Source organism: Brachyhypopomus gauderio, chromosome 10 (assembly GCF_052324685.1).
Source record: "Brachyhypopomus gauderio isolate BG-103 chromosome 10, BGAUD_0.2, whole genome shotgun sequence".
NCBI classification, from domain to species: domain Eukaryota; kingdom Metazoa; phylum Chordata; class Actinopteri; order Gymnotiformes; family Hypopomidae; genus Brachyhypopomus; species Brachyhypopomus gauderio.
The window spans coordinates 8,160,687-8,186,043 of NC_135220.1; the positions used below are offsets into that span (position 1 = coordinate 8,160,687).

The 25,357-nt window shown below is 39.4% G+C and overlaps 1 protein-coding gene and 1 pseudogene across 2 annotated transcripts in view; one reads left to right on the plus strand and one right to left on the minus strand.

Annotated features, from left to right (window-relative positions):
- The window catches only part of arl15b (ADP-ribosylation factor-like 15b), an 81,960-nt gene that overhangs the window by 12,199 nt on the left and 44,404 nt on the right, over positions 1–25,357 (plus strand). The window lies entirely within an intron of this gene.
- Positions 19,444–24,235, minus strand: LOC143524957 (uncharacterized; annotated as a pseudogene).

Below are 25,357 nucleotides of genomic sequence, written 5' to 3' on the forward strand. Positions count from 1 at the left end.
CTGCATTCAATCTACTTAGAGGCAGTTTGGACTCAGAACTTGTTGATACGGAGGAGCTTAGCTCTATATTTCACACCTGCCAAACCATTCTGGACTCTGTGGCTCCATTAAAATCCAGACAGCCGAGAGTTAAACCTGAGCCCTGGTTCAAGGTGGACAGAGCTCTTGCAGCAAAGCGGGAGTATTGCAGAGCCAAGCGCAAATGGAAGAAGGACAAACTGCAAGTTTCGTTTCAAATTTTTAAAGATTGCTGGCGTTCTTACCAAAACATTATTAAAGAAGCTAAAAGGGAATATCTGGCCAAAATTATAATCACAAATCGGCATAACCCACATGTACTGTTTAAGATAATTGACTCTGTTCTAAGGGCCCCATAGCCACTCTGCTTGGAAGATTCCCCTGAAACGTGTAACCACTTTTTGCACTTTTTCATAGATAAGGTTGTCCCTGCCAGAGCTTTTATAACAGATCCTGCCTTTGATCGGTCTGACACTGCCCCAAGCTTGGCTGTTTTAAAAAATTTTGAGGCGGTGACTCTGTTGAACCTGGAAGATGTGGTGGGCCAGATAAAGCTTTCAGGATCACCAGATCATCAGTCTGGTTTTAAAACCCGTCATAGCACAGAATCAGCACTTATTAGGGTTTTTAATTATATCTTCCTGTCCAGTGACTCTGGTGATCATGTGATGCAGCATTTGACACAATGGATCACAACATTTTAATTTCCAGGTTGCAGAATTTAGTGGGCATTTGTGGGGTGGCTTTGGAATGGTTTAGGTCATATTTGTCAGATAGAACCCTGTGTGTGAAGCTGGCAAATTCAAAATCCTCCTCTGTTCCCCTGCGATATGGGGTTTTAATGAAGAAAAAACCGAAGTAATGGTGTTTGGTCCCAGTGGTTTCTGTGGAGCCAAACCCTTGTGGAATTGGGCCCCCTGAAGCAGCATGAGAGGAAAGTCATTTCTAACTTGGGTTTTAAAATGGACAGTGATTTTAAACTGGATTGTCAGATTGGTGCAGTAGTGAGGTCCTGCTTTTATCACCTAAGGCAAGTGGTGAAGTTGAAGTCCATTTTAGCACATGAACACTTAGAAACAGTAATCCATGCCTTTATTACATCTCGGCTGGATTACTGTAATGCACTTTATTTTGGAGTCAGCCAGTCCTCCCTCAAACGTCTCCAGTCGGTGCAGAATGCAGCTGCCTGGCTACTTACGGGGTCATGCACATTGGAAAAAAACTCTTTGAATTTACTTAATTTTAATTCGTAGGCCAGGGGTACTCCGGACCTGAACGCAGTCCTGTCCGGACCCAATCTCATTCCTGATTAACTGGATACTGAAAAATGTTTCACATGAAACTTTCTTGTCCCGGGCCCCAGCAAGACTGTCAACGGGCTTGTGTTCAAGCATGTGCAAACACAAAAGACATTTTTTTTTAAAGGCACAGAGTCAGAATTCCGTAACAATGTGTATTGAATTTCACATAACAAAAAAAGGTTAATATTTCAACCCAGCAGAGAGAGAGAGAGAGAGAGAGAGAGAGAGAGAGAGAGCGAGCACGGTTTTCCCATGTGGTAACATTTGCACTTGCAAGAAGAAAATGTCAGTTATAAGAAGTCTAAAGAGCAACAGGAACAACTGATTGCTCACCAACAAGGTCACATTTCACTGGATTTTCAGTTCACCCACACACACGCACGCTAGTGTTGTCACAATACTAAGAATTACAACTTCGATACGATACTTTAAAAAGTATTGAAATTCGATACGATTTTCGATACCAAAGTCAGATACTGTGCTCATTTCCGTTTTAAAGGCTTTTTATTAGTGGTGGGACTTTAACGCGTTAATTTCGATTAATTAATTACAGGAAAATTAACGCACTAAAAAAATTAACGCATTTAACGGACGAGACACTTTTGCACCGTGGAATGTTTCTCAGTGCACGAGTTCCAGACATACAGATTATATGGACGCACAATAAGATCATGATGGAGATGACTGAAGAGGCTACGCTGGTGGATGGGACATTTAAATATAATAAACTTCCAGATGGAAGTACAAACAAAAATAGTGTTATTTACACTTTATGTAGGAAGGAGTTCGCTTATCACAGGAGCACTTCCACCCTTCGTTACCACCTCAACGCAAAACATGTTGCGGCTAAAGCTGGGCGTACACTGTACGATATTTTAAATCGTGTACTCAGCTCCAGCTCAAACTGTACGACTAAATTGCAGGGAGAGTCGGCTCGTGGAGCTGCTTCAACAGTGCGATACTCTCACGAGGAGCGATTTGAATTTCAAACATGTTTGATATTCTTGCGACACTGCGATTTCTGATCGGGAGTTGTGAATCGCTCCTCGTTTACCTGTGTAAAATATACGATGCACGACACGCGATTGAGCCGAAACGAGTGAAAAATCGGCTGAAAATGGGCCAAAAATCGCACAGTGTACGCCCAGCTTAACGCGCAGGTCAGTAATGATAACTTAACTGGTTTTTAAATTACCTTCATTGGACCATTAAGACTGGATTAAACTTTCGCGAGTGGCCGTAGCGCGCGACTCCGCACGCGTTTAAACATGACGCGTCACATTATTTGTGTTGTCCGCTCCCTGTGGTCGAAGATAAAGACTTACAAGAAGCGCTGCACATTGCGTCAACTGATGCAAGTTACGAACTACCGTCCAGGGGTGAGTTTCCCAAAACGTTCTTAGCGCCAAGTACTTCTTAACCTCGTACGTAAGAATGAGGTAACGAAGTACTTGGCGCTAAGAACGTTTTGGGAAACTCACCCCAGAAAGACAATGTCGAAGAAAATCCAGCAGCTGTATGATGAGGAAAGAAGTAAAACAGGTTATTGTGAAGAGTGCCACAAATGTGTCTCTGACTGGGGATCACTGGACCTCTGTTAGCAACAAGAATTATCTTGGTGTGACAGCTCATATAGATGATGAATCTATAGATGATGAAGATCCAGTCATTTGCTTTGAGCATGCAGAAGACCACTTCTAGGCACTATGGAGATGCCTGTGGCAGAAGCCTGGGAAATTAAAGAAATTGCTAAAATGCTATTAAAAAACATCTTCTGATTTACTTCAATTCTTCCAATATCCTGAGCAAAACTCCCAAAATTAAACAACATTTTTTATCAGAATTTCCAATGTTCTGAACTGTTTTCTGCACACTACACATATATTGGTCTGTGTAGTAGACTGGTGGAAAAATAAACAAGATGTTGAAGTTTATGATTATGTTCATTGATTCATTCATCATTCAAACTTAAATTAATATTTCTCATGTTAAATACTGAAATGCGATTAAAATGCGATTAATTTCGATTAATTAATTACAAAGCTTCCGATTAATTCGATTAATTTTTTAAATCGCGTCCCACCCCTACTTTTTATTTATTTTTTATAAACAAACAAATGAATATTGTATTTTGTTTCACAAATGTCAAATAAATAAAAGGTGTAGTCCCTACCACATTAAAACAGAAAAATAAATAATTGCACATTAATATAAATTAACATAAATAATAGTAGTGCACTCTGGAATTTACATTTAGAAGTTAAAAAAGTCTAGTGCAAAAAGTGTATTTTAAGTATACTTTAAACAACTTTAACTCATTAAGTAACTAAAACTTCAGTATTAGAGTTCAGTATTCATAGATGATTGATCCATTGTAGTACGATCACTCTTTTTTTCTCCCTGTATGCTGTCGCACTTACGGCTCTTAAACCAAGAATATGACATTTGCTAGGATACCATAATCGGACACACAATTTTGTATGCTATAATACAAGAAATGGGAATAATCACCAACCTCTTGGAATGTTTTGTACAAATATGCGTGCCTTCAGGTGTTTGGCCAGATTCGTTGTGTTAAGCTAGGTTTAAACTTTCGCGAGTGACCGTAGCGCGCGAGTCCGCACACCTTGTCCGCGTGCTTGAAAATGCTTGAAATAAATAGCTGTCTGACTGAACCATTCACTTGTATTACGTTAACTTCTAATTCCAGGACGAAACATGAGAGAACGTGAAGACGTTAAAATTGGGCGTTTTGAAAATAAACAACCATTAAATAATGTGATAAAAAAAGCGAATAATTTCGAGTATATGTATAAATATTTAACTAAAGTTTAACGTGCTGGGAAATATTGAAATGGACCTTGAAAGTGACGTACAAGTGCTTTAATTCCACCTTGTTGGTGTATGAACCCTATAAACATGACTGTTCATTGCGCTGCGGCGCGCGCTAAGTTACAAAATTCTAGAGGTGCACGACCTCGCGAATTGACAGCGCGCGAGGCTACCGCGATTACATCATTTTCACTGCGCGGACCCTCGCGCTACTCGCGGCGCGTCAAGTATAAACCAGGCTTTAGCGCCCTTCGTTGAAATGTTCCGAAAGCACCGCCTGCAAACTGGCTTGTTCATGTCCTTCGGTTTTCCATCTGTATCTGCTTCGAATCCAAAGTATTTCCACACAGCACTTCTGCTGCTTTCCTTGTTTAATTAAGACGAGCTGCGAACACACTGCGTTTGTTTTAGCTGCCATTTCAGCATTACCAACTGTTCTGTGCATTACGGAACCTTGGGTGGGTCAAACGAAAGCGCATTTTATGTAAAAAGAATCGATTGGCTCCTTTGGTTGGTACAGCTTTAAAGCATCATTTGCAGACCGGTTTTGATGTGTCCACGGGGTTGCCATGACTGTCAGAAATGTATGCAAATAATTCCATATTTCGCTTCGTGCGTGTAGTTTTTCAACAAGCTGAGGACGGTCCGCAATATTGCTTGTATTATCAGCCATCGTACACGGTTTCTTCTTATTCTGCAGAGAGGAGGCAAGCACTGCACTGCTGTACGCGCACACTGCCCCCGTGTGGCACTCTTTGGAAATACTGCTCTTAAAAAAAAAAAAAAAAACGCACTTAGTCCTATAGCACCGATACTAAGCAAACTGGGTATAGTACCGTTTTTAATGACGAAGTATCGCGATACTACTCTAGTATCGGTATACCGTGCAACACTAACGCACGCACACACACAGAGACAGACAGAGAGACATGTCATGCCTGATATTGCTAAGGGTTTATAAGCTTTTCATGCAACATGGTGGTTAATTACGCTACAGGAGCCTTTGCTTCAGTGTGAGTGCTCTCATGGAGAGTCTTTGAGCATCCAGCTCCATAAACACCTGCATGATTTCAAATGTGTAGCGCAGCTGTGATGGATAACTAAGATTGATTGTGTATATGAGGCCAAAAGCATCGCAACAGCTAAGGCAACATTGCCAAGCCCTTCCACCACCTCACTACCTTCAATAACTATCACAATGTCCAGGATTGGTTGAGTTGGGATGCCCGATTTCTGGCATTGTTGGGATGCACCCTTTTACAACTGCAATGCCAATGGTTATGCCCTCCAGTGCCTCTTCAAGTGAAAGTTCATCTATGCCCTATTCCAAACAAGGATAAGTAAATAAACACATTAACCAAGCCATGTCAATAAACAGATGATTCAAAATTAAACTGGGCAGTAGGTTACTGCAAAGTCCAATAGTTCATATCCAGAGCTTGAAGAAATTGTCTGTTCCACTGTCAAGATTTCCTCAGTTCTAATTCTGATGTAGGACTTGGATTATTTAACCTGGGTGTGAATTGCCCCGAGGTGGTCACATATTTGAGTATATTCCCATTGGTCAGACGCTGGCCACTCCATTAGCCCCCCCCCCCCCCCTTACAGACACAACCCCCGAAACACCCCTGATGACAAAGTGCCTGTACAGAATGATTCCAACTCCAGCATTAGAACTGAGGAAGACAAAACGTTAAAAAGCCACATTAAAAAGTTGAATCCCATGCAAATAAGGAGAATAATTTGATTCAAGGACATACCACATATTCCCATATGAGGTTTTCTGGATCTTCACCCATGTAGATGCAGAGTACCTTAATGATGCACTCTCGTCCAGCATCAACATCACACTGGAAGACATCTTGATTATTGTCTTTATTGAGCCATACTGAGCTGTGGCCATACTGACCATACTTATTGAGTACTGAGCTGTGGTGGTGCTGTAAATGTCTCTGCATTGTGCTCGTATTGGCCGCGGTGTACGGCATTATTTTCATACAATGTTTGCATATGGTTCGTGTCTTATCAGTCACACTCTTGCCATTTATAATTTCCGTCGGGTACCCAAAATGCTGCCAAACAAATGATTTGAAAGTGGCGGGGCATCTTCAATAGTAATACCTGTATTTTCTGACGTCATTCTGGCTGCTTGCTGGATCACAAATCTCGCGAGACAGATTTTTAACGCGACAAGACATGAGTTATGTCTCGCGAGATCTCATCACACCCCTAGTGTCTGCATCATAATCTGGCATGAATATTAAATACAAATGACTGCTGCACTAAAAGTCTGATCTCAGCAGAACTGTTCAAGAATCCTTTTCTCACATTTATGTTTACAAAGAAGTATTTTTCTTTCTAAAGAGACAATAATTTTTATTTAAAGATTTAGGTTTCTCTAATTTTGCAGTATTTTTATAAACAGGTGTACAGCTTATTTTTTTTAAAGGAGACATTTTGTATACAATAGTTCCAGGTTTCTACAATAAATAGTTCATTGAACAAAAAAAAAACTTTTGTTGTAATTTCTTTAAGGGTCAGTGTATCTTTTAATAATATATGTAACAAACTGTGATACCGTGATAACCGTGATACCACGGTATTTTCTGAGATGGTTATCATACCGTGAAAATCTCATACCGTTGCAACCCTAAATATATATTTATATATTAGGGGTGGGCATAGATTAATTTTTTTAATCTAAATTAATCTCACTGAATTCTTGAAGTTAATCTAGATAAAATGGCTCATTCAGAATATGTGTGCTACCCAATTAATGACTAAAAGTCAGTCTTTGAGGTAGGGTTTCTTAATACAGAGGGTGCATTAGACCAGGGGCTCATCTCCTGTTTCCAAAATGCGTCAATGACTGCTTGAGAAAGCTGTTCTACTTTGATATTTGAAGAAAAAGAACATGCTCAATAAAATGTAGGCTACTTGTGTTCAACGGTTTATTCAGTTAAACATAGTACTGTAAGCCTACATACTTTAAGTCAAGTCAAGTCAAATGGGTCCAGATCCCTAATGAGCAAGCCAAAGGCAACTGGCAAGGAAAAACTCCCTATGATGGTGGGGATTAGGAAGAAACCTCGGGAGGACCAAGACTCAAAAGGGAACCCATCTTCCATTGGGCGGCCCGTTAGCACAAGTCTCACAAAATTTAATTATACAGACGAATACACAAATCACACAAACACACAAATCACACAATCAAACTAAGTATAAGGTAACTAGAATTCTAGAAAATTCTGGGTGTTGATATTGTCAATGTAAATGTTTTGTGATGAACACCAGGTTTCCATTCTGTGTCAGAGCAGTAATATTGGTACTGTAGACTCCGACTGCAGTATTACTCCCCAGCTGAACCTGAACCTCGGTGAAGAAAGACGTGATGTGGTAAACATGTAACAGACTAATCAAAGGCCAAAGTAATCAGATAAGTCTTTAGTCGAGATTTAAACATTGAGACCGTGTCTGAGTCCCGAATAGAGGCAGGAAGATTATTCCACAGTTGTGGAGCTTTATAAGAAAAAGCTCTTCCACCTGCTGTGATCTTTTTGATTCTAGGAATAGTTAATAACCCTGCGTCCTGCGAACGAAGTGAACGTGCTGGGTTGTAATGTTCAATAAATTCATTAAGATGCTCTGGAGCTAAGCCATGCAGTGTTTTATATGTTAATAAAAGTATTTTATAGTTAATACGGAATCTAATTGGCAGCCAGTGTAATGACGATAGTATGGGACTAATGTGATCAAACTTTTTAGTTTTCGTTAAAATTCACGCTGCTGCGTTCTGAACCAGCTGGAGTTTAAGAGGGCATATTCAGTCAAACATGAATTTGTAAGCCTACATACTGTACATTAAAAGGGGTTGATAACATGTTTATTCAGCTAAACATGATATTTGAAATGTAAGCATTTGGGTGATTCTCATGAAATCAGACATATGAGGTGGCATTAAGGATTGTGATGAACAGGTAAATCCTATCAATTTGGGAAACACTGGTTCATAAACATCTCATCATAGGCTATATTGGAAGTGATTAAAAGAAGACATTGTAATATTTTAAATTATATATTTTTTATAATTTAGTGTGAAATTCTCAGTACCGCAACGCGTCCATTGCTGAATCTCGGCTCTTCAACTATACGATTTTTATATTTAAAATAAATAAATAATAAAAAACTTAAATGTATCTCATAAAGTAAATTGTTACAGTCAATAAAAATGTATTACTTGGAATTCATTGGTAAAAGAAAAGAAAATATTTAGAAAAAGAACTTTGGTCACAGCCAATGTTCTCAGCCTCCGCAACAATTTTCAAGCACCATTTAAGACCACAAGGAACAGAAAAAAACCAGCCATTTTGAGGAGGGGAACACCTTTTACTGTAACACCCAAGATGACTACCAAGTAAGCCCTTCATTTTATACCTCTCCAGATAAATGTTAAAAACTTGGTTGTCAGCAAGCATACACAACTTTTTGTTTCTCATTACCGAAACAGCAAGTTTTCTATGTTTAAATTTTTTTATTTTTGTTGAGTTTTGGGAATTTTAAAGGTTTTTGAAGTCTAAATACAAAAAGCTAACAAAAGTTTAGCTAGGCATCATAGTGGCCCCACAGAGATCAAAGAAGGTTAAGGTCACTCATACTCCGCAACAGCCTTCTCATACACCGCAACAATTTAAGGCCTGTTGCGGTGGAGAGATTCACTATTGCGGTAATGAGAAATGAATGTTTTAAGTAATATATATATATATATATATATATATATATATATATATATATATATATATATATATATATATTAGTGGTGGGACTTTAACGCGTTAATTTCGATTAATTAATTACAGGAAAATTAACGCACTAAAAAAATTAACGCATTTTAACGCATTTAACGGACGAGACACTTTTGCACCGTGGAATGTTTCTCAGTGCGCGAGTTCCGGGCATACAGATTATGGACACACAATAAGATGATCATGATGGAGATGACTGAAGAGGCTACGCTGGTGGATGGGAAATTTAAATATAAGAAACTTTCAGATGGAAGTACAAACAAAAATAGTGTTATTTACACTTTATGTAGGAAGGAGTTCGCTTATCACAGGAGCACTTCCACCCTTCGTTACCACCTCAACGCAAAACATGTTGCGGCTAAAGCTGGGCGTACACTGCGATATTTTAAATCGTGTACTCAGCTCCAGCTCAAACTGTACGACTAAATCGCAGGGAGAGTCGGCTCGTGGAGCTGCTTCAACAGTGCGATACTCTCACGAGGAGCGATTTGAATTTCAAACATGTTTGATGTTCTTGCGACGCTGCGATTTCTGATCGGGAGTTGTGAATCGCTCCTCGTTTACCTGTGTAAACTATACGATGCACGACACGCGATTGAGCCGAAACGAGTGAAAAATCGGCTGAAAATGGGCCAAAAATCGCACAGTGTACGCCCAGCTTAACGCGCAGGTCAGTAATGATAACTTAGCTGCTAAATGTATTCCTAGTACGATAGGGTGACCAAACGTCCGTTTTTAAATGACCTTCATTGGACCATTAAGACTGGATTAAACTTTCGCGAATGGCCGTAGCGCGCGACTCCGCACGCGTTTATACATGATGCGTCACATTATTTGTGTTGTCCGCTCTCTGTGGTCGAAGATAAATGCTTACAAGAAGCGCTGCGAATTGCGTCAACTGATGCAAGTTACGAACTACCGTCCAGGGGTGAGTTTCCCAAAACGTTATTAGCGCCAAGTACTTCTTAACCTCGTACGTAAGAACGAGGTGACGAAGTACTTGGCACTAAGAACGTTTTGGGAAACTCACCCCAGAAAGACAATGTCGAAGAAAATCCAGCAGCTGTATGATGAGGAAAGAATTAAAACAGGTTATTGTGAAGAGTGCCACAAATGTGGCTCTGACTGGGGATCACTAGACCTCTGTTAGCAACAAGAATGATCTTGGTGTGACAGCTCATATTATAGATGATGAATCTATAGATGATGAAGATCCAGTCATTTGCTTTGAGCATGCAGAAGACCACTTCTAGGCACTATGAAGATGCCTATGGCAGAGGCCTGGGAAATTAAAGAAAGTCTACCATCTAAAATGGTATTAAAAAACATCTTCTGATTTACTTCAATTCTTCCAATATCCTGAGCAAAACTCCCTAAATTAAACAACATTTTTGGTCAGAATTTCCAATGTTCTGAACTGTTTTCTGCACACTACACATATATTGGTCTTCGTAGTAGACTGGTGGAAAAATAAACAAGATGTTGAAGTTTATGATTATGTTCATTGATTCATTCATCATTCAAACTTAAATTAATATTTCTCATGTTAAATACTGAAATGCGATTAAAATGCGATTAATTTCGATTAATTAATTACAAAGCTTCCGATTAATTCGATTAATTTTTTTAATCGCGTCCCACCCCTAATATATATATATATATTATATATTATATATATATATATATATATATATCTATTACTTATAAGATGCAATGTCAGGGTTGCCAACTTTTCAAGATCACTTGGAGTGAGATTTGAACCTGGAGGGGTGTAGGTGGCGAGTGTAAATTGTTAAGGGGGGGGGGGGGGGGGTATTATATCGCCGAGCGTGTAAAGACAGTCAAATGCGTGTGTCTCATGCTCAATGCGTGAGAGTTGGCAACCCTGCAATGTTATTTCCTTCCAGAAAAGAATCTATTCATTATAAAACTGCTCTCGCAAAAACTAGGCTGGCTAAGTTCAGAGAGAAAATCTACAACAATCCTGAGCTACTTGAGGAGTACAGACGGAAAGAGAGAGAGAGGTTCGGTGACGGGGAGATAATAGGAAAACACACACACAGGTGGAGACAACTGTGAAAGACAGGCGTGTACATGAGGCTGAGGCAGATGTGCGCTCACACATGCACACATATAATGAACTCCAAGGCTTTTGAGGGGACGGTGTGGACAAACACTGGCCAGTGGCCCAGGGCTTTGTCCACGTTTTTCCCAGCACATGTCCCCTCAATTTTAACTGCACCATATTTAACTGGTCCAGCCATTTGCCCCACGGAGGGTGTGTTAGTTTGGATGAATGTGTGTCTTTGTCCTTGTCTCTTTTTGTATAGGTAGATGAATGAGAATGAGTGTTGGGGGGGGGGTGTACATGTATGGATGTACATGTGCGTGTAGGTGTATATATGTGTGAGGGTCTATATATGAGGGTGTGTGTGTGTATGTGTGTGTATCTGGTTGTGTGTATGTGAATATATAATGAGGGTGTATATAAGGGGGTGTGTATATGTATGTAAGGGTGTATATATGGGGGTGAATGTAAATGAGTTTGAGTGTATGAGCGAGGACGGCTGGTTCTGGGTTGGGGCTTGTCATGCCCGGTCCTCTCCCGGCTGCTCCCATGTGGTTACTTCCCCCACCCAGATGGGGGACGCCTTGGGGTTTCGGGGCCTGGCTTGGTGCTCCGGTGTGGCGGTTGGCCCGTTCCCCTGGGCGGTTGTGGTCCGGGGCGGCTCGGGGCTCCTCGGTGGGAGGGGGGCCCTGCCGGGTGATGAGTGGCTCTCAGGGGCGTGTGGCGCTGGGGCCTTGCTACTGGCCCATGGTGGGGAGGGGGGCATCCTGGGAGGGGGGGGGAAGGCTCTGTTTCCTCTGCTTCCCTTGGGCCTGCGCTCCTTGGTTGGGGGGTTGCTCTCCGGGGTCTCCCCCTCCCATCCCAGTGTGCGGTACATGCGGGGGTCACTGGGAAGTGTGGCCCTGGAACTCCACTGCTCCTGGAAGGGCCGCGGGTGGGTGGGATTCCCGGGTCCTTCTCTGCCTGCCTCTGGTCTCTGGAGGAATGTTGTCGCAGCTCTCTACCCTCGCTATTAAGTGCATTCCGTACATTTATCCTATGTTGCACTAACAAACACACACACTCACACATACACATACATCACAGTCATTTGTGCTATATGTCTTGGGTATACTTTCTGCTCTTCTTTGCAGTGGTCATTTGAGCTGGTTGTTTTGTTATTTTGCCTACCCTTCTGTCTTTTCCCTATTTATTTTCTCTCCCCCTCTTTTCTCTTCTCCTCTTTTCTATATTCTATCTTCTTATGGTCCACCTAACCCCAATTATTGTTATCACTATTGCACTGTATTATACAGAATTGTTGTCATTTGATCTGTACATAAAAACAAAGTTGTCCTCCAAAGATGGGGGGTGGAGGTGGGACACAAAAAAAAAAAAACTTACTAAGAATTTTCAATAGCAAATGCCACATTTTGTTCAATATTACTACTACATACAAAACTCTCATTACCGAAACATTGACTCTCTTTTCCGAAACACCATTCTCTTTACCGCAACACACATTTATTTACTCATTATTTTACTGTTATAAAACAAATTCTAGTTTATAATGATATTTGGATGAATTGTATTTCTTCATACGTCATTTGTACTAAATAAGTAATTATACATGTAATTTTTCAGTTAAATATCCTGAAAAGACAGGACATGAATCGTGAAATCTGTTGCGGTAATGAGACAAATCATAAAATTGAAAAAAATGGGAAATTTATAAACATAATATTTTCTGGGTTATATACACATATTAGCACAACTGTTAATAATATCTATTTAAAAAGTAACAAATGTGTCACTTTTAAACCATATCTGTTCTGCGTTATCATGTTGCGGTACTGAGAATTTGTGTGCTCTGACTGACTAAAATGGTGCAAAATATACAAAAAAATAATAATAATAATTAAAAAAAAGTGTTTCTAAGAAGTTCAAACCCTAATCTTGCATAACAAAAAGAAATTTTGTATTCAAATGCCTTTTGAATTTTTTCAAGTGTGAACCGTTTTAAATCTGGTTTTCATGAGAATCACCCATTTAACGTGTTTTCGGCGGCGGCGACTCTTCCCCTGGGCTGCATCAGTGCTTGACTCAGCGTCAGCAGCATTAGCAAACGGGTGCTTTGCGTTTAAATGGTACTTCAGACTGGTAGAACTCCTACAATAAACTAATTCCGCTTTGCATAAGGTGCAAACAACTTTAGTCTTGTCAATGTCTCCATTAGGAAGCTTCTTAAAAATTTATTTTCCATGAAGCAAACCTGGCAGCTTCGTGGCTGCATACATGTAAGCACATGTGCGATTTGTTGTGGTAGTCTTTGTAATTCACAGGTTTGAAAACACGTTCTCACCCCCTACTGTGCAATTTGGTTAGGAATACACCCGAGCTAAACTATCAAGGTGAAAGTCATCGTAGTTTGCTTACCTATTTTGACCCAGTTCCCAACCCAACTTTAAGAATAGAATAATGGTGATATTCTTTATATCGCCCAAAAAGAGTATCACATTATCGAACGCCGTTAACGCCGATAATGGCCCACCACTAATATAATGTGTGTGTGTGTATGTATATGTATATGCAGTGTTGCGAATAACGCCGTTAAAAAGGTAGGTTAGGTAACGTCATCATTTTGTCAGTAACGGGATAATATAATTAGTTACTTTTCCTGTCGTTACAACGCCGTTTACGTTACTGGTCATTAAAAGCGGTGCGTTACTATTGTAACGTTCGTTAAATACCAGGACAGTTTACTGTTGACAGCTTGTCTCTTTTATTTAAACACTAATACAAGCGAAATCACTCGAGAAAAATAACTGAACTCTCTCACTCTCGCTCCTCGCACACTTTTCCACTCACACACACAACTTAACTTAAAGAAACAGTAACCCAATAATCCCCTAAGGATCATTACACTATATATATTGATATACTAATTAGAGGTGTGCCAAAAAATCGATTCATATATCAAAAATCGATTCTCATTTACTACGATTCAGAATCGATTTTAAATGTCCCAAAATTGATTCTAAGTCGCGTTACGTAATTACAAAATTACGTAGATGGAGGAAAGAGATATTCAACCTGTTCCGTCTTCATTTAAGGCAAAAATATGGGTTCATTTTGGTATTTACGAATGCCAGGGAAGACCAAACTTGACACAATGTAGCTCGTGTGCAAGGCGTGTGTAACGCGGTGAGCACGGGAACGTACACACAGCGTGAAATAATATAGAGAAGGGTGGACACGAGTGCCGGCTCGCAAAAGCAATACGTTTGACACTCGTCACATGTATTAGCGAGAGGGAAACGCGCACAGCGACCCAGAACGAACAAACAAAACAATACGGGAGACTCAACGTGCAAGCGAATAGAAACCAAAACCGTGAGGGCCGAAATGGCGTCAGATGCAAGCCGAAGAAAATTAGAACTTTCAAGGCGATATAAACATTATTTAAGAAAATACTTGAAGTTCCTGAATGTCTACCAGACTGGGTATTTGATTTATTTAATTAAGAATAGAGGTTTTATTGTTAAGTTTACTTCTGTTGTAAACAAACCAGTTGTCTCAGGTTGAGAGAATTTAATTTAATTTCATAGATGTAAATGCACTTTATATAGTGTAACTGTTTACTTTTGCTTTTTTTTTTTCCAAAGATTTGGGATTTTAAAGGATTTTATCCTGCACTGGTCTGTGGATGCGCAATAAATATCAAAAGTTAAACAATTTTCTGATCTACTCATTTCAACTGACTGTGAAAACTGCTTTAAAAAAAAAAAACTTAATTAATTGGCATATAACCTTTTTTTAACTGTAACGCAAATAGTTACTTTCCCTGGTAACGAGTTACTTTTATTATAGAGTAATTCAGTTACTAACTCAGTTACTTTTTTGAACAAGTAGTGAGCAACTATAACTAATTACTTTTTAACGTTCCCAACACTGTGTGTGTGTGTGTGTGTGTGTGTGTGTGTGTGTGTGTGTGTGTGTAGCCATACCACCCAGCACTAATTACATATATATATATATATATATATATATATATATATATATATATATATATATGTAATTAGTGCTGGGTGGTATGGCTAAAATTCTATATCATGGTATTTTTCAAAATTATGAAAATCGGTTTCATGGTATTTGACGGTTTTTCCCCCCATGCATGATGTGTTAACTGCATTGATTACGGAAATAATTACTGCAGTATAGTGGTTAAGAGTACCCTATTCCACTGTTAGAAAAATGACTCCACCCAAGTATTACATGCAATATAGATTTGCATTGCATCACATGATCAGTCTTCAAATTGTAGCACTAAAGTAGTGAATGAATCATATAGCATGACAGTTGCAGTAAAAATAAAAAACTTATCTTTTAATGTGATAAAAAGCGAATTCTTTCAAATCATTTCGACCATATGTGTATTTGTATAAATATTTAACTTAATTAAGCTGAAGGTGCTGTAAAATATTGAAAATGGACCTTGAAAGTGCCGTACAAGTGCTTGAATTCCACCTTGTAAAGGTGGATGAACCCTGCAAACATATATAAAGTATATATGTGTGTATATGTATATTATATGTGTATGATCTTCACATCTATATATATGTTTATAAATTAGATAGACCTTACATTGTGTTAAATGGGATTTTTATCAGGGTTTTAAAATCTTAGTTTCTGTCTGTCTTATAATCGCGGGTAAGCTAAATGCTATCACGGGTAAGATATATAATGCAGTATGTCTCAAAACGATTACACAAAAGAGACTAAACATAACCTGGTAAGATGAAGGGAATATCACTCTAGGTTTTTAACTCGAAACAAGAGTTGTTATACAGTATCTCATTACATGTTAACACACTGTGGACTGAACAAATTTATAATGCTGTTTATGAACCCTGGTGGTTATGATCCATGTCTGAAGACGATATCAAAACGTTTACACTGTATAACAAATCTGAAGGTTTAGCCAGAAACAAGAGTTGTGTTATAGTTGTGTTCACTTCTCACTTAAAGTATAAAGGAAGTAGTGATTTGATTTATATTGTGATGTATATCGACATTGACTGATATGAAAAAAAAGATTGTGATAAGATTTTTCCCCATATCGCCCATCCCGATACTATAGGCATATGTCTCTCTGGTTGATTATCCTTTTAGTGACCATTTTTTTGCTTGCTTGTTTTACCTTTTTTAAAAGTTTAGGATTATTGGAGGTTCTTGCTAAAATTAGTCTTCAGGTTTAGGATGCGACTGGAAGTTAGGTTCTTCGTGTATGGCAGTCAGACAGTTGATCTGTAGTAAGATGGTCAGGTAGTTTTGATTATGTGTAAAGATGGTCCATTCCTGTGGGTGACGAATGGTTTCTGTATAGGTTATGTTAGTGTGTCTGCTGATGATGGTCACATTTTGGGATCATGCAGGAATGGTAACTGAAACCATGTATTCTACGTGTTGCCCTTCCGTGCTTTGATAAGGCAGGATATAGCGACCAGCTTTCAGAGTTCCGTTTCAAAGAGGGCTGCATCTCAAAATGGCCAGGGCTCATGCCTCAGGGCATGATGCTGGGAAACTAGGATCTTCTGTGAGCCCAAACAGGATGCCATTCAAAAACAGCCCCCTCCACTGACTGGGTAAAACAAAGAGAGACTTCCTTTACAAACTCCCGGAGCAGTGGGTGTATAAGGTCTCCCAGCCTTCTAGGAGACCAAGGCTATAATTTGCCCTTGTTTATAAGGCATTTGTTCAGGATTGCCAAAAAATACACAAACGCTAATGTCAATGACAGGATATTTAATTACGGAAGTGATTCAAAAGTTAAAAATTCTTTACAAACTGAGTGCAAACTTACAAAAAAGTGCAAAATCATTAGGGATATCTGTTTATCTCATTAACTGACTGTTAATCACAGAAGATGAATGAACTTACTTTATGCAGACAAATACCTAAGAAATATTTGTCTGTGCTGCACATTCTTAGCTGGGGCCCGTGATGTCCATTACAGATGCATATTTGTAAGACAATGACATCTAAGGGCACTGAGAACACATCTCAAAATTTTAATATTTCAAGGGCCCTGAATTACCCCTGTACCTGGAGACTTAAGTGTGTGAGTGCATAAGTGTGTGTGAAGGTGTCCCTTGTCTCATGCACACGTGCACCTCTCAGTCTTGGAACTCCTAACACTAAAACTGTGTACCCTGTACACCAGGCTTAAGGATGGAAAACCTCTCTGTCCACTTGTCATTTGAGTAAATTTGTAGTTTCAAACCAATTATCTAGGATGTGAACACCTGCTCTCCACCATTCATTAGTTACACTGCCATAAACTGGCCAAAGGAGGAGACAGAGGAGAATACACTGACCTAAATTTCAAGGAAACTTTACAATGTAGAGAGGGTTTCTTGATGAATCCAGCACTCTGAGTCCACACAAAAGGTTGGGGGGGGGGGGGGGGGGGGGGGTTGATGAGAATTTGTTAGAATCAGTCTCCTCCATTATCCAGAATGAAACATCCAAGGTCCAGGAGTAGGCCAGGAAGATGGACACAAGTGATGGTGTACAAAAAAAAAAGTTAAATGTAAATTTATTTATGTAGCACTTTTTTGAGCCCTTGCTCCAAAGTGCTTTACAACTCTAAAAATAAATGGAAAAAATAAATAAAATAAAAGTGCTTAGTGAGTACTTCAGACAGAAACCTGAGGTAGATGGGTATTAGGAAGAATGAGCAGGAATGACAGGGTTCCCACGGGTCCTTGAAATTCTTGAAAGCTTGTGAATCTGAAAAAATAAGCTCAAGGCACTGGAAAGTTTTTGAAAACAGGCATAAAAAGACAGCCGTCCTTGATTTTTTGGGGGGGTTTGAAATTTCACATGGATGAAGACTGCTGTCAACAAATAATAGGGCATTCACAGTTGGTAAAAGTTGAAAAGGTATTTTTGGGTCAGTGACAAATAAGGGTTGGTATAATGGCCAAATCACAAATATGCTTTATGCTTTAAACATGTTAAAACAACATGCTAGATGTTTGTTTAGATGTATAGTTTGCATTTCTTTTGGTGCCATAGAATTTGATATGACATTTCTACAATTTTCAACCAGTTAAAGAGTCAGTCACATTAAATTGTCAGTCTAACCACAAAAGCAAGTATTAAATAATTCAGCCTTCTATAAGTTATGTAAGTGTACTGATGTAAAAAAGTGATTTATTATGAAATCATTCAAATTATATTTAAAATATTTTATTTGTAAACTAAGATGTTTTTGGTGTACCGAGCAAGTCAATATGCCATTAGAGGGTTTTCCATCCACCAAGTTTTTGAAAAAAGCTGGATGGAAAAAGACCAAAATTGGAAAAAAGCTCCAAATATCGCAAAAAGATTTTTACGCTAGGAGGAGGTGGAAAAGTTAGACTATCGCATCGCCAAAATTCGGAAAAACTGGATGGAAAAGGGTTTTTCGCATAAACGATGACGTATCATGCCTCAAGTCATGTGGTTCTGTACATGATCATGATGTAAAGATGACAAATGCATACAAAAACAGTTTTGGAGAGAGCAAAAATTGAATTTAACTTCTCCATGTATAGAAAAGAAAAAGAATAAAAAGAATAAACTTGAATCTGTAAGGCATTTTTGCATTGTGAATAGAGTGGATGGTTTTTGTAATAGCTACCATCACAAAAATCACGGTAAATGTCATTCTCGTGTATCGACTGAATCTGGCTGCAAATTTCCTTGTTCTTGAAAATGAACTCCAATGTCTTTAGAAGGGGTATATAAATGAGTGTCATTGACTGGTACTTGTTCATACATTCCAGAGACTTTGTTTCTTCTTGAATCATATCTTAGACCTAAATGAATTTCAATAGGCTCAACAACTCTCCATTTCACACTGAAGTACTTTCTCCATTTAGCATCTGTGTTTAAGTCACTGAAAGGATTGCATATGTTTTCAAAAATATCTTCTACTGCCTTTCAACTGGAATTTCCTGGGGTCACTACCTTTAATACTTGACTTTTAATTGTTGTGTGGACTTCATTTACAAGTTCTTCCATTCTTTCTACTGCTGACAAAATTACATTCTTGGCAACACCACTGCCCTGTAGCTTGGCAATCACAGAAGCACACATTTCAGTGGGGATCTGGCGAGTTTCAGGCTGATCTGGCAAACCTATAGTTGTGTCAGGAAGACCAGCTTGAGACACAACATGTTCTACACTAGAATGCAAAGCTGTGGACACTGAGACGCTACTGGCAGATGTGGCATCAAACAAATCACTTTCATGGACTATTTTCAGGTCCTTTCTAAAGCCTGCAAAACTTTTGAACTACAAACAACAATTATCCTGAGAACAAATCAGACTAAATTTCTTTCCTGGATATAAACCATGCAATAACTTAATATGCTGAATCAAAATGCCAGGCGTATCATGGAATGATATTGTTCATAAACTTAGCTCTCAGTTCTTTAACTTTTGGACTCTCTCTTGTGGTGCCTACATCAATTCCATACACTGTTGTCTGGAGAAATGTGTACATGCTGCTGAGAGATTCATCATAGCTCAAACTGAAAACAAAATGAACCTTAAAAAGTCCATCAAATGCTGCCAATGAGGTTCTTCCCTTGCATGGAATGAGCTTCTTGTCCAAGACGATGTAGAAGTTGCTGATGGCCTGCTTGGAGGACCGTGAAGCAAGAAGGTATGGCTGCTGTGGTCCCTCTCCCTCAATGTGCTCCTGTAGGCTCCTGCAAGACTACAAATATACATAGAATCAGAGACCCTAAGTAAATATCAGACTTTGTTGTTCAACAAAAAGATGCAGTAAAGATCATACTTTGTGAAACATCACAAGATGGTCAATAGCCTGGCATGCACTGATCTTCTGGGATTTCTTTCTTCCCGGATACTGAGGTGGCAAGACATGCAACGGTGATTGTGATGATTGTGGTCCTTGCTGCTCCCTGGCTGATCTCAGAAGTCATTGTAAAAGGGGTGTGGATGTGAGGGTCTCTGCTTCTTTTATTATCTTCATTTTGTAAGAAGTATGCCACTTCTCCAATAATCTAGCTGCTGTATCAGTGCCAAAAAGAAGGCTGAAATCCTGAAGTATCTAAAAAAAACCCATACATGGATACCATACAATAAGTACATTTCATTACACAAAGTCCAATTATTAAATAATATATAATTTCAGAAACATTTAATTACCAATCTTTTTGTATCCAACATTCGGGGGAATACAGAGAGTATTGTAGATGATGTTTCAGGATTATTATTATGAACCAGTCGCTGCCTGTATTCGAACGTTTCATGCATTTTCAGCAGTATGGTCTCCCTGTTGCCAGTATGGTTCATTAGAGCTATGGCCTCTTTGCAGGACTCCTCTGATAGCTGGTTGTCAAGGTGAATAATGTTCCTCCCAAATGTTGGCCCTTCAGTTGTTTTCACTTTCGGAGCACCTGACTTAACAGCAAGCTTTGTCTTCCTTCCAGCTTTGAATGGTTTTCAGACGCCATGCCAGAAAGCCTGACCCACGCTGACCATCATAAAAATGCTCCTGATAAAGATGAGAAGCCACATTCTGATTAACACATGTCCAATGATATAAAAGTGGACATCTAACATACACACAATTCACTTACATATCCTTTTGGAGAAAGTGGATCTTTAAGGGCAGAAAACAAAGTGATTATTCCAAGAGCGTACTTCTTTTGTATGTCGTGGGATTCTTTTTCAAACAGCAATCAACAACGTAAATGTATATACCCTTTAGACGGAATATGTAGAAATTTGTTAATGTAACAATAAAACATACCCCTCTGTTTCTGTCATATTATCAAGGATATTAACCATCTGCCTTCTTGAGCTGTCACAAATAATTCCTGTATCCTCATATTTTTAAGCACCACTGTTCCTCCAGGCTTAGAGAGAAGAATCTCATTTATTAGCTGAGCAGATAATACAGATAAAAATTAGTGGTGGGACTTTAATGCGTTAATTTCGATTAATTAATTACAGGAAAATTAACGAACTAAAAAAATGAACGCAATTTAAAGCATTTAACGCATGAGACACTTTTGCAACGTGGAATGTTTCTCAGTGCATGAGTTCCAGGCATACAGATTATATGGACGCACAATAAGATCATGATGGACATGACTGAAGAGGCTACGCTGGTGGATGGGGAAATTTAAATATAAGAAACTTCCAGATGGAAGTACAAACACAAATAGTGTTATTTGCACGTTATGAAGGAAGGAGTTCGCTTATCACAGGAGCACTTCCACCCTTCGTTACCACCTCAACGCAAAACACGTTGGGGCTAATGCGCAGGACACTAATGATAACTTAGCTGCTAAATGTATTCCTAGTAAGATAGGGTGACCAAACGTCCGTATTTCCCGGGACATGTCCGTATTTCACATCCTGTTTAAACTTGACGCGTCACATTATTTGCAGTGTTGTTCGCTCTCTGTGGTCGAAGATAAAGGCTTACAAGAAGCGCTGCAAATTGCGTCAGCTAATGCAAGTTACTAATTGCCATCCAGAAAGACAATGTCGAAGAAAATCCAGCAGCTGTATGATGAGGAAAGGGAAGTAAAACAGGTTATTGTGAAGAGCGCCACAAATGTGGCTGACTGGGGATCACTGGACCTCTGTTAGCAACAAGAATTATCTTGGTGTGACAGCTCATATTATAGATGATGAATGGAAGATCCAGTCATTTGCTTTGAGCATGCAGAAGACCACTTCTAGGCACTATGGAGATGCCTGTGGCAGAGGCCTGGGAAATTAAAGAAAGTACCATCTAAAATGGTATTAAAAACATCATCTAATTTACTTCAATTCTTCTTATTCTTCCAGTATCCTGAGCAAAACTCCCAAAATTAAACAACATTTTTGGTCAGAATTTCCAGTGTTCTGAAAACTGTTTTGAAAACTGCTCTGTTTTCTGCTCTTATCTATTGGTCTGTGTAGTAGACTGGTAGAAAAATAAACAAGATGTTGAAGTTTATGATTATGTTCATTGATTCATTCATCATTCAAACTAGGGCTGCAGGATTAATCGTATTTTTATCGTTATCGTGATGTGAAGTTTCACAATAAACCTATCGAAAGAGCCACGATAACTCCTTGAATAACAGCAAACTCAAATTGCATTATCCTCGTCCAGCAATAGAGGGAGCTATTCGCACTGCAGACTATGATCACGTGACGTAAGCAGGCAAGAGGCATAGTGAGGTGAACACGCTCATCAGACACGCGATTTGGTTTAAGCCTGGTTTACACTTGACGCTGCGCGAGGGTCCGCGAGGCGAAAATAACGTAATCGTGGTGGCTTCGCCCGTGCGCGATTAGAGATGCACCGATATGACTTTTTCAGTTCCGATCCCGATACATAAATTTTGCACATCAGTCGATACCCGATGCTGATCCGATACCATTGTTGAATTAATAAACCTCATACCTCAGAATGTGGGAGAGACTTAAGGCAGCAGGATTGACTTAAATATTACTTTATATTACTATATTTATATAGAAATATTACTAACTCTGCTAAATAAAATAAAATAAAATATCTAACTAATATCTAAATAAAATATCTAACACAGATATAAATGTACCAAATTGCTATTTATTTGTCACTAAAATAATAAACAATTGTGCAGGACCTTGACAGCATTCAAATAAAAAAAAAAAGACTTCTACAAATATATTAAAATAAATAAAATGTACCATCCAAAACTGAAAATAAGTAGCTTCACTTTGTCAAACACTCAAACAGTAATCAATCTTATTTTTAAATATTTAGTGTAAGTAGTAATCTGTCAGGTAAACTTGAGAATACGCAGTAATCAAACACTGTAAACATTTAGTGCTGTCTCGCACAACTTGCAGCCTGTGGTTGCCCTGAATGCTCACTTATGCAGCAATGGCATGTTCTTTCTCATGAAAACAAGCATTTCTGCTCTCTCTCTGCTGTAAGTCTGTTTCTTTTCTCATCCACAATGTTGGAAACTGTGCTGAACAGTCGCTCACTTTCTACACTAGTGCAGGGGGCACAGAGGTATTTTGTGGCAGTGGCAGCAAGACAAGGAAACCGATCTTTGTTGACTCTCCAGTACTGGTATGGACTGTCTGAGGCAGTGATTGTTTTCTCAGTAAAAAATCTACACAGATCAACAGCAGGGCTTGAGCTGCTTGCTGCATCAGGTCCCTCACACTCCTCTAGAATTTGGTCAAATTCTTTCATAAAGCTGCTTGTGTCTGCTGCTGCTGCTGCTTCCACCCGAGGGGACTTTTCTGGTGGCTCTGAAGTCTCAAATGCTCCAGCTGTGCTGCTCCTCAAGACTTCTTCAAGTTCCTTTGTTAGTGCATCTTTTGCACGCTTTGCAGACTCTGCATTTGTAAAATATCTGACACAAAAATCAAACATGTTAAATATATAAAACACTGGTTCAAATTCACACCTCATTGAGACACTAAATTCTTGGATGTAACAATAAAACTTAAGGCTGATCAAAGTAATATAGACATGAAAAAGTATGTATAAAAAGGATATGTAATTTATCTTTTATATTTTCTAATTAACATTTTTTAATGCACATCATGGCATCTTATTGCATTGAAATTTTCAAGGTACTGTTTGTGGTGCTGTAGAAAGAGAGAAAGATACTATAACGCAATAAGTTTAGAATCTTACCTGTCTTTATATCTCGGGTCCAGCAATGTAGCAAGAGCGTAGACAGGTTCATCTTCTGCAGTGCTGAAGCGTTTGACAACAGCTTGCAACAGGGTCTTTTTCATTGTTTTTATGCCGGTATCTGCCTCACCTTCCTTAGCCAGGATGCGTTTGAGGACGGTGACAGTTGGAATAACATCAGCGGTAGAGGAGGTGGATGAGCTTACTTTCCTAGTTAGCTCTTCAAATGGTGCTAGAACAGTTAGTTTTTTCTAGCAAGGCCCACTGGTTAGCAGTCAGTGTCGTGGGCAGGTCATGGTCAGCAACGTAAGCACAAAGCACTCGCTTCTGTTCCAGAAGAGACTCGATCATAAAGTACGTGCTATTCCATCTTGTCTTGATGTCTTGTTGCAGAAGTTTAGGTTGCATTTGCATCTGGAGCTGGATATCATGTAGCCGTGAATATGCGAGTGGAGAATGTTTAAAATGTCCCACAATCTGCCTGCCGCTAGCAATGGCATCACTCACTCTCCATTGTGACAATAGTCCCTCGTTAATAACGAGCTGCAACATATGAGCAAAGCAGCCCAAGCTACGCACTCCCATGCTGTCCATCGCCTTTTTCATGTTGCTAGCATTGTCCCTCAAAATGACGTGCACTTTGTTCAAGGGAATATGCCACTGATCGAGCATTTCCCTCATGGCAGTCGAAATTGAGTCGCTGGTGTGTGATCCGTGAAAGTTTTTTGCTTGGAGCATCGCACTGTGAGGCGTAAAACTTGCGTCTAACCAGTGGACAGTTAAGCTTAAAAGTGACATAGGGCACACGTTTGAGCTCCAGATATCTGTCGTGAAGCTCATTACATTAACATCTTTTAACTGTTCTGATATGTGTCCACATGCTTTCTCGTACAGTTCTGGCAAAGCCTTCATCTTCGACCACCGACATGGGTTGCGCATCCCAAACAATAAGTTCCAGAACTTTCTCTGTTATTTTTGTCGCTTTCACGCTGTCGGGTGGAAATTTTTCACGTCTTTGCAGGGCATCCGCAAAGTTAACTTTCGTATTGTCTCCTGCGTCTTTTTTTTATTTGACTGTAACGTTGTGAACTCGGCGTGCTCTTTACCATGGTAGCTTTTAAGGTGCTTAATTAAATTTGTTGTATTGTATTTTGCAGTGCTACCACCACCCCTTGCAACATTTGTTTTACAGATATTGCACGTCGCCGTCGAACTTGTTGGCGTAGCAAGCGTAAAATACCTCCACACAGCTGACTCTTTGCCTCGCTCCATGTTGTTGTGCCTATTTCTAAGTCTCCTGGCACGCTGCACACGTGCTGCTGACGTATGGCGTAGCACGCGTCGCAAACAAATTAAAGCAAATTATATTGGTCCCATGGATCGGCCTGATTATCCGATACCCGATCCAGCTAATTTTGTTAATATCGGGACCGATATCCGATCCTAATATCGGATCGGTGCATCCCTATGCGCGATGGCATCGCTTGCTGTCGATTCCCGAGGTTGTGCACCTCTCGAATTTTGTAAGTTCTCGCATGCCGCATCTCAGCGCAATGAGAACAGTTATGTTGGCAAGGTTCGTACACCTTTACAAGGTGGAATTCAAGCACTTGTACGTCACTTTCAAGGTCTATTT